Genomic DNA, 11015 nt, shown 5'->3' with positions numbered 1-11015 from the left:
CTCGCCCTTTTAAGCATCCGTTGACCGAACTTGGACACATATCTTGACCTACGGAAACCTTACGAGCGATGCCTGGTGACGGGGTGAGCTTTAGTTTGTAAGTTACTCGATCTAGCGGAGGCTACTCGATCGAGTAGCTTGGGAGCTCGATCGAATAAGTCAGTTACTCGATCGAGTAACGGGTTTGCAGCGGGGAATTATAAATCGTGTTTCATGAAACCTCAAAGCATTTACGCACTTATTTTCCTAAACCTAGATGTCGTCACTCTCCTCCTCCTTCACCATAGTCCTTGCCTTGAGGTTCTTAGAGGGTGCTTACACCATGGGGATGGGGTGCTTGAGTCGGGTAGCGGTCTTGGCGTCGGATTGCCTTGTATAAGTATATTATCGTCACCATCACCATCATCATTGTTTTCAGGTAAGGTTGTAGTGATAGTGATAGATGCTTGTACTGTTTGTATAGGTGTGTTGCTTGGTTGATTGATATCATGTGATCGAACGCGGAGTCGCTGCGGTTTGCTAAAGGTAGGTTCGCCTACTCAGTATTGTTGGTTGTCTAGAGTGTCTTTCGGTATGGTTTGGTTGATGTAGTGTCAGTATGGTTGATTGACTGTGATAATTGGTTGGTGTTGTGTTGTTTTGATATCATGGTTGTGGTACAACTGATTGTGATTGTTTGTCTATGGTTCTTAAGGTGCGTCCTCGGCTGAGTGGAGTCACTTGCGGGATTCTTCACGCCCGTAGTTCGCCCTCCGTAGAACCCGCCACGGGAGGGTATGTGCACATTAATGGACATGGGTTTATCGCTCGGTATGATGAGCGGGGCTTAGGTGGGAATGGTTGCGGTCCCCCACTGGCAGGGCTGGTCCAGTGGACAGTCGATGATGGTGATTGATTGGAGGAGATGTGATTTGTGTGTGTATGTGTGTATCGTTGTGCCCGTGTTATGTCTGTGGTTGTTTCATTTCCTCAGTTACTGGCCTTGTGTGGTTTGTCATATTGTTTGTTTCTGTTGTGTCTGCCGTGATCCCTTATGGTGAGCAGTCAGTGTTAGCAGGTTGTGACCTGGATGATAGCTGGGTGCTTAACGGGATGAGTATATCACGAATCACGACAGTAGTAGTTCACACAGTTGATAGTGGTTTTGAGTTGTATCTTTATATCGTTAGTTTTGTTAATCACCTGTAATATAACTTAATTGTTCTTTTATCGACATTTGATTATTACTGTCCTCGGGCAACCGAGATGGTAATGCCCTTATATGCTAGGGATGGTCTTGTTAAGGCTCCTTGGTATATGGGGGTGTTACAAAGTGGTATCAGAGCGACGATTTTGGAACCTGTAACAAATGAGCCTAATGAACGTAGTGAGTCTAATAAAATGAACCTGGTGTATGTATATTGGGAGTCCCAGCCGATGCTAGATTTTGGGTGAGTAGGCGCCCTCATGTAAAAATCATGGCCCCATTATGCTTAAGCCAGTCACCGGGTATGGGAATGTCTAGGCGGAAATTTTGTGCCTAATATGTATAACGGATATGATAGAAATGTTTGTGATGGAGTCTTTATGAATGCTGGTCTGTGTAGTTATGATGAGAAACTGTGAAAGTCTGTGGTTGGGTAGAAATGTGTATGAAAGTAGTGGAAGTGGTGGAATGGCTATAGTACGTGACAGTGTGGTGTGATATGGTGATGGTAATGTTTTCTAGATCGTTCTTTGTGCATTGGTATAAAATTATGAGACTTGCATGCGGTGATGGTGGTAAGTAGTAAGTTTTGAACTAGTTGTAACGTTTGTCAAAGTGGTATTTGGTAAGTGTGATGGATGAATGGTTGAATGCTTCCGTAATATGGCATAGTTAAGTCGAGTAATCTAGCTGATAATTTGTTGTGACATGGTTAAATTATTAGTAAGCTTGAACGATAAAAGATGGTTAAATGCTAGATGAATGCTTAGAGTTATATGATTATAAGTTGTATTGTTGAAGTTACAAACGCGTGATTAGAGGTAAAGAAATGTGTTGAATGTATGCATGAGAAAGCTAATAGTGGAGACAATTGGTTGCACAATGTTTGTCATAGAATCAAAGTGTGTTGAATGAAGTGATATGTTTGTTAGATCGGTACATTGCATATGAGTAGAAGTAATACGTCATGAATGAACATAATAATCTATGACGATTTCCGAATTTACTTTGGAATCGACACGAGTTGTTATTTTTCAGGAACTATTACTCAAATTCGTAACTTTTGACCTCGTTCTTAAACTTGCCCGACCGAGTAAGAGTATCTACTCTTTCGAGTAGACCTCATTCGATCTAGTTAGGAAGCTATAACATCGAGAAGGCTGGATAAGCCAGCGGAAACTCGATCGAGTAGCTCCAACTCGATCGAGTAAAGGCCACTCGATCGAGTAACCTACTTACTCGATCGAGTAAGTGAACAGTACCCAGAGAATTACGGGATTCTTATACCCTTTCCCATCTTCTTTCTTTATTACTTCTTCATTCATCAAAACCCTAAGTCTCTTAATTCCTCTCAAGTTGCTCTCAACCTTGTGATTTTGTGCTTGACTCTTGTGTTTTCCTTGCTTAAATCGTTCTCTTTGCTTGCCAATCAATCAAGGTAAGAATGTTTATCCTATTTCTATGTTTTTGATTAATTAGAAGCATGTAGGATATTGGTGTTTGCTGAAAAATCAATTTATATATGCCAAATCTTGCTTGTCATTGATTGAAACATGATCTATTTGCTTTAATTTGTTGGGTATTGATGTTAGATATGCAAAAATCGAATAAAATTGGGGGTTTGTATGTCTCGAAATTTCTAGCGTTTGAGATTTTAATTTGGGTTTTGGTTGTCTTTTACATATACAAAGAGGAAAATTGGGTAATGCATGTTATGGGTATCATATTTAGAGTTGATTTTGATGGTTTTTATTCAAAATTTTGTCTTAAAACTCCGTCTTAAAAGTGCCTCAAACTGAAATTTGCCCCACAGTATTGTGAAATTTGTCTACTTATAAAGCTATATTGAAGGTTTAGTTTTCAGAATTGGTAGTTGTGATGTTAATTGATGCCATACCTACCATAATTTTCAACAGCTGTAGAGACCGTCTGATGATAGTTTAAGAGTTATAATTGCATTTTCTGGATTGTTTGGTGAAAGTGTACATAGTGATTCTTCTAAATGTCCTTATATGAAAGTTTATATGTTTGAAGTATGTGTAACCCGTCAGAGCAAGAGGGGCAGGGCTTCTGAGTCTGAGTTAGGTGAGGGGAGTGGGGGACCTACGGTCCCCGCAGTGCCTGAGTACCCTTCGGTTGTCTTTGTGGACTTTACACAAAGGGATGCTTTTGTTGCTTTGCAGAGACAACAGATGAGACCCACCCGTTGTATTGACACAACTCTCTTGACTGACCTGGGGATTGAGACCGATGTTAGGCATATCTTCGAGACCTTGGGTATGACTGGGTTGTACCATCTTCGGAAACATTCCTATGCTTTTCTAACCCTCGAGTTTATGAGTTCTTTCAAGTATGATGCGGTGGAGAAGACCGTTGAGTTCCGCCTGATGAACACCAGTTTCTTCCTTACCATGGACATGTTTGCCACCCACCTTGGCCTTTTTAGACCGGCGAAGGGAGCTCTTAGGAACATCCCGGCTGAGTGTGGGGCTAGTAGCCTTATGCCATGCTTTACCGGCAAACCCGCCCCCACCTCTAGCAACATGTTGATTAATGATGTTCAACAATATCACCTTAAAGATCTTTCTCCGTGCTTTGTCCTGTTTGCTTTATGAGAGGAAGGATGTGAGTAAGCTTAACTCACACGAGGTGATGTTACTTGCGGCGTACCTCAACCCTACCCGATCCCAGAGAGTCATCTTTAGTGCCCCGGACATATTGTGTGCCAGCTTAGCCTTGATGGCCACCTCTGACGCTCGTTTTCTGAGCTGTAGTGCCATTGCCACTCGGTTGGCAGAGAGGCTTACCACCTTTGTGGCCTCCTCGACCTATACACCCTTGACCCCAGCGGTGCCCACCTTAGACCGCGAGTACTTTCTTGACCTCAAGTGGTTGAGGACTTTGGAGGATGGTGGGCTAGCATGGAGAGTGTGAGGAATGAGTTAGATGAGGGCACCTGCTCGTGAGCACCTTCCCGAGACTGAGCCTTTACCGGTGGCAGTAGTGGCTGCCGATTCCGATGATGAGGATGAGGGGGTTCCTGAGAGGCAGCTGTACTTCATTGACCCGGATATCTTGGAGGTGATGCCTGAGCTGACGAAAGGGGGTTGTGTGAGACCTGAGGATGCCCAGCCTAGAGTGGGGAGAGGACCACGACGAGTGAGGGAGAGGGCGGCTGAGACCTAGCCGGAGCAGCCTGAGCCTCCACATTACCAGTACCCCGGTTACCCTCCCTTCTATAGCCCCGAGATGAGAGTGAGCGAGCTCACGGAGAGGGTGTCTACTATCTTGACACTCCGTAACCTCCATGAGATGGCGTATGTACAGGGCATCGGGACCGAGGCAGCTCAGCCCGTGTGGTGGAGGGGCGTTGGGGACGACAGTGGGGTTTTCCACTCTTATGGCGTGGAGAGGTCTATTTGGGGAGAGTCTCAGTCATATCTCTACGGTTGCTTGGCTCCGTGGCGTATGGGAGCAGATGCGGGTGTTGGTTGCATCGCAGGTTATAGTGCAGCTGGAGCGGACACGTCAGGTGGTGACGAGGTGATGGATGATCAGGATGTGGAGTGATGATACTCCTTTTCTTTTATATATCGTTTAATGGATTTGTAGTTGTTAGGACTTATTTGGTTGGTACTTTCTTAGATTTTGGTATGTATGTTGGCCATAAGGCCGTATTTTGAGTACTTTTTAGACTGTTTGTGCAGGATTTTGGGTCAGGATATGGACATTGCCCACCTGCACGCCCAGCCAATCTGTGGACATACAGCGTTCTTTTGAAACCCACGCTCGGCGGCGTACGGAATGCTTTCGACCGGATCGCTTTAGATCGGTTGGTTTCATATCGGTAAGGGTCTTAAAACGATTATAGATGTCCGGAGTCACCACCAACTACCAAGAATTTGTGGGATGCTTGGAACCCATTCGAATCCACTTTATACCTCGGTCAAATGAAGCACAAAGCATGGTTTGACATAGGTACTAAAGATAAGGAATCGTCCCTCTTTAGCATCTTATCTCTAGAATGACTCTCGTACGTCCTGGATAAGGTCGTCCACTATCCAAAGTTTTTGAGTAAGAGGTGAAAGTATGTATTGGGAAACCCTTTAATCAGACACCCAATCCCGCCCGCGGTAGCAGCCTCTACTAATCGATCTTGGTTGGTTGAATACAAAAGTTGATAAAACGGTTTAAATGCATGAATGCGCATCCACTAGTTTAAAAATAACATGTGAGCTTTCTACGTTGGTTGATTTAATCCATGTATCACGTATAAGATGTCAAGTTGGATTTATGGTTGATTCGTATACAACACGGAAATTAAACATCCATTTACCGAGTTAGGTTTATGGTGCATAACGTGATCCATTTCCCTTAGTAAGGCATTTTGCAAATATGGTGTTGAATGGGTAGATTCGTCATCTAATCCGTCCTATATTCGGGTTAACCGAAGTCGGGATCGTCCTAGACAAGTGCTGGGAGGGGAACAGACCCTGCATCAGGTAGCCAGAAGAGGCGCGAGCCTATTGGCGATGCAAGAGGGTCGCCCATGGTTTGAAAATAGAAAAAGGAGTGGCCTGTTTAGGCGCGTGTTAGTCAACGATGGAAGACGTGTTCTGACTATTTGAGAAAGTTTGTAAATCGTGTTGAAAATGGGTATTTGAACCCGTTTTGGTTTGAAAAGGCCGTTTAGGCCGCTTATATGTTGATTTGAAGAACGAGACTTGAATAATCGTCATTTTTTTGACAATATTCGATGTCGGGTTCGATTTTGTGAGCTTGGCATTAATAGTTTTGAAAAATAATTATGAACTAATTGTTTTAAGTTCATTGGAATATAATTAGTCAATATTCATCATCGTAGTCGGGTTAAAATCCGACATGGTATGTGGAACCAAGGATGACTTTGTATTGGTGACTAATACATTTGTTTTGAAAATGTAAAGAAATGATGAAGGGCTTTAAAATACCCTCCAAAATGCAAAGAAATGAAATAAAAGGTTTTAAAATACCTTTTATAATGTAATTAACCAAATATTATCACCGAAACACGGATTAAACCGTTATGGTATTAGGAACCAAGGGTGAAAAATGTTTTATGGTTAAAAACTTGTAAAAATGGTTTGAAAAATACTTGAAATGGTAAAAACCGATTACAAATATGAAATGAAAAATAAAGGAGATGAAGAGACCAAACACGGTTTGGACTTAAGGCTGGGCGGGGTCCTTTATGCGCGAGCCTATCTGCTACGTAAGTAGCTTCTGCCTCAACCAAAAGTCCGGTTTCGGCTCATTCTTCCCATGTTTTGGACCATGTTATGCATAATTTAGCATGTTATAGTCATGAAACAAATGAAAACATAATAAAAGAAGATTTTTACACCCTCATACTTACATGCTAGGCTTATGGCGAGAAATTGACGTAAGTGTATCAACTCGTTTGGTCGGAAAACTCGGTTTAAAACCGTTTTGGTAAGTAAAAAGAGTGTTTTATTAAGTTTAGTGATGGTGTAGTGGTCGAGATGGTCGGTCAAGTGATTTAATGCACGATGACAGTACCAAACAATGTGTAAGGCTTGTGTTTACGATCAGTAGGTCGTAAACACGTGTCGGATTGTGACTTAGGAAGTCGAGTCGAGAATTTTAAGGGAGAAAAGAGGGGGCGGACACTCGCGTAACTCTCAAATGGTGGCATTTGAGGGGTATTTATAGGATAATGAGTGGTTGTGTGAGTTTTGAGCGACGTGGCCACCTGGGCTGCTCAAAGAGGCGCGAGCCATGTCGCACGTCTTCGAGGTGTCTTGTCACTATCACACGAATGCAATCGTGATTTGTTCTATCCTAGGATTTGGATGAACATGTTTGGTACTTGACTATGTAAGATTCCGGGAAATCTTAATATAGAAGCATTTGAATGGTTTGTTTCTTGTGTTTGACTCGGTTTGACTCGTTGTTGGAGTCGGGATTTGAATTTTTTTGTCGGTTTTTGGTCCGGTGTCGGTTTTGACTCTAGTTAGTGTCATTGCGACTCCGTCGTCATGCATTAAACACTCCAGGTACTTTTGAAATTTTTTGAAATGTTTTATTTTCGAAATCGTTTTAAGCTTTCCGACGTAAAGTTGTACACAAACTGTCGATCAAACGCTGCAATTCCAAAGCATGTTGTAGTCTGATAATCATCGGGTGTTTGTTGGAGTCTCAGCAGATACTGGGTATCTACAGAGCCCCCATTTTGACTGAGGCTTGGACAGGGCGAAAGTCAAAGTAGAGCCCCCAGGTCAATCGAAGATTACAACCTGGAGACCCAAGCGACGTCAAGGCGTCTTGAAAGGATTCGGGCTAAGGACCTGTCGTCAGGAAGGGCGGCGGCAAGGCGACTCGCAAGGACCTATCGTCGGGAACAGTTTAGAGTTTGTCGACTATCCGTGCGGGTCGTTTAAAGTCCGTTAGACTACGTACAAAAGCTCGCCAACCATAAGAAGGAGTCATACTTGAGGCATCTTCGGGATATGTCTTTGCGTTGTATCTTGTTTGCGGACAAAGGTTCGCCAGCTGCGGGGAGGAGTCGTACCCGAGGCATCTTTGGGATACGTCCTTGATTTGTATCATTGTTTGCGGACAAAGGCTCGCCAGCTGCATGGAGGAGTCGTACCCGAGGCATCTTCGGGATACGTCCTTGATTTGCGGACAAAGGCTCGCCAGCTGTGTGAAGGAGTTATACGCGAGGCATCTTCAGGATACGTCCTCGATTTGCGGACAAAGGATCGCCAGCTGTTGTGCGTATATGAAGGGGCTCGCCAGCCGTTGCGCGTTGTAAGGCTCGCCAGCCATATGCGATTGTAAGACCCGCCAGGTATATGCGATTGTAAGGCCCGCCAGCCATAATGAAGGGTCGATTGATCGACTGTGGAAATAGCCGCGTTGGATGGGCTTGTTTTGAAATAGCGGGCTTCACGAGGAAGCCTCCGATATCCTGTTGGGGAATCTCGGTGCTTATTTGAATGTTTGTGGGGATAGCGGGTTTGAATCCTGCTACCTGCTTGTTTTTTGACAGATGGGGCTTTTTACGCCGCCGTGGAAATAGCGAATTTTGAATTTCACTATTATTGTTTTTGAAGTGACGGTTTTTGTTGCTGTCGTTGACATTTGAAGAAATAGTGGATTTTGAATTCTCATTATTGTTGTTTTTTGAAGTGAAATAACGGTTTTAATCGCCGTCGTTTGAAATTTGAAGAAATAGTGAATTTTGAATTTTCACTATTATTTTTGAAATGACGGTTTTAATTGCCGTCATCCGAAATTTGAAGAAATAGTGAATTTTGAATTTTCACTATTATTTTTGAAATGAAAGGGCGGTTTTAATCGCCTTTGTTTTGAAATTTGAAGAAATAGTGAATTTTGAATTTTCACTATTATTTTTGAAATGAAAGGGCGGTTTTAATTGTCTTTGTTTGAAATTTGATTGTTTGTGTGGGGAAATTGGGCAAAAGCCCAAAATTTCGCTGGAAAAGCAAGGGGAAGCCTCATTTAAGGCGCGAGCACCTTGGTGAGGGAAAGGAGCTACTTCCATTTTTTTTTCGGTAAAATACGCGAGAATGGGAAGCTCCCCATTCTCACTTTGTCTTCCCCAAACACGCGACAAACAGGCCAAAATCGCCATTGTCGACCTTGCTTCCTTGCTCGTTTTCTTGCCATTATCAACATGTCATCTCAAGGTACGTAATTCCTCTTGAATCCATTTGAATTTGTTGGTCTTTTCGTTGATTGAATTAGGACGAAATCATGTACCCTTAAAAAACGAATTGGGCGTTTTTTTATTAAGCCAATTTCGAGTGAAATTGATGATTGCATTAGGAGTATAGGGGTGCTTTTAGTTTGCATTTTGTTCCCCGTTCCCGCTCCCTATGCTCGAAAAACGCGAATGAGGCAAGGAAACTGTCTCATTTCACAATGTCAAGTTTATTTCCTTGAGTTGTGTGCCCCACTAGGTTGCATTGTAGTCGGGGAAGACCGTGTTTGCCATTTTGGACCTTTGTTGGGTATTGTGGGCAAGATTGGAATTTTTGCCTTTTGTGACAGTCTTATGTCTGACAAAATAAGCGTTTGTTTGGGCATGAATTGAGTCAGTTTGTTTTGAAATGGACCTTATTGGTAGTTTAGATCGCTTTGAGACGTGGTAAAATCACGTTGCCTCGTTGTGGTCGTGTTTTTAAATTTTGATCTTTTTGTGCTCATATTGGCGCAAAATTGCATTTTTGAGCCGTAGGAAAATACCCCATTGTATCGGGAACGCTTTTTGGGTTGTTGGCGGACCTTGTGTGGGTCTTGAGGTGCCGTTTTTGGTTGTCGTTGTTTTGACTCGTCTTTTGCTTGAAAAGAAGGGCGAGTCGTTTTTTTTGTGCGTTTTTTGTAGATTGTTTTGTTTGGTTGGGATTGGGCGGGATTGCCCTTGTTTTGCTTTCTAGGTTTTTTTTTGTTTTTTTTGGATTTGTCCATTTTATGCCGTCGTAATGCCAAAATTTCGGCTGACGTTCTTTGATTGCCTTTGGTTGTAGGGGAGCGTCCGGGACCTACGGGGTCTGTCGTTGAGGCCTTGGAGGAGGAGAATGATCCTGGAGGAGCAGAAGCGATCGGGGAGGCTGCCAGAGCCGAGATGGTGGTAGAGGATGCTTCCGCAGAGGAGGAGAGGCGGCTGACGCGACCGACTTGTCCTTTTTATTGTGACTCATAGGCAAGATGGCTGATGATTGGGGGTCAACACCAGGGTAGTGCGCCGCATCATGGTTCTTGGCCTCCTTATCATCCAAAGTCTGCCAGACAGTGTATTTATTTTTGTCGTGGAGTAGGAGCAAGGTGTTACCGTCATGGTAACCACCTCTGCTTCCGTTGTTACTCCCTTGTTTCCCGTGTTGCTCCTTTTCTTTTCTGGTCGAGAGGATAGGGAGTGCTTAGTTCGGTAGTGGGCAGATAGCCCCCAGTTTGTTGTTTTAGGCCAGTGTCTGTATGATAGATGTCTGTACTAGCTCCTGTTTGTATGATCAGTCGTTTGTATCAAACGTATGTCGATGTATTTTCCGTGAGACGGTTTGTATAAATGTGTTTTTGGATTGTGGTTTATTTGTGATTTTTGGCTTTTTGTGTTGTGTTACAGAGATGTGTTGTCGGCTGTTAATTCCCCTTTGCTTCGCACTAGTTCCTGCATCGTTAGTGTAGAAAACAGGCAACAGATAGCACATATGCATAAATGTGAACACGTAAAAAGCATTTGATTGAAAACAAAATTAACCATGATGACACGAAGCTAAAATTGCAATTTGAAAAGATATTTTGAAAATTCCGCGACAAGTCGTCACGTTTGGATTTCTCAAAAAGAATTGATTTGAAAATTGAACAATTAATGATACGTGCATTTTATATAGTCCTTTTTGGCCTTTTTATGCACGTATTTCTATGCTATTATCGTAGTTTTATGCTACGAAATGCCCCGAATATGCTACTTTGGTTTGTTTTGTTCTATTTGCAGGAATGGACCAGAAAGTAGTAGAATCAAGCCTTTTACCGTCCGTTTTGCATGCATTTGGAGGAATAGTGAATTTGGAACGGAAATGTAGCTGTCTTGGGATACGTGATGCTATTTCGAGAGCTAAGAGACAAGTCAAAAGCTGAAACTAACGGACAAGTAGCTGCTGGAGTCATATTTCACTCGATCGAGTGCTTTACTAGTCGATCGAGTGGTTTTGGATGGAATAAGAAGTCGATCGAGTGCTTTCTTTACTCGATCGAACAGATTCATTTTAGGGTTTATTCGATCGAGTGGTCTGAGCTTTAT

The sequence above is a fragment of the Silene latifolia genome, chromosome 7 (assembly GCF_048544455.1).
Source record: "Silene latifolia isolate original U9 population chromosome 7, ASM4854445v1, whole genome shotgun sequence".
Classification (NCBI taxonomy): Eukaryota; Viridiplantae; Streptophyta; class Magnoliopsida; order Caryophyllales; family Caryophyllaceae; genus Silene; species Silene latifolia.
The sequence above is the reverse complement of the archived record's forward strand: the minus strand, read 5'-3'. Positions refer to the sequence as shown.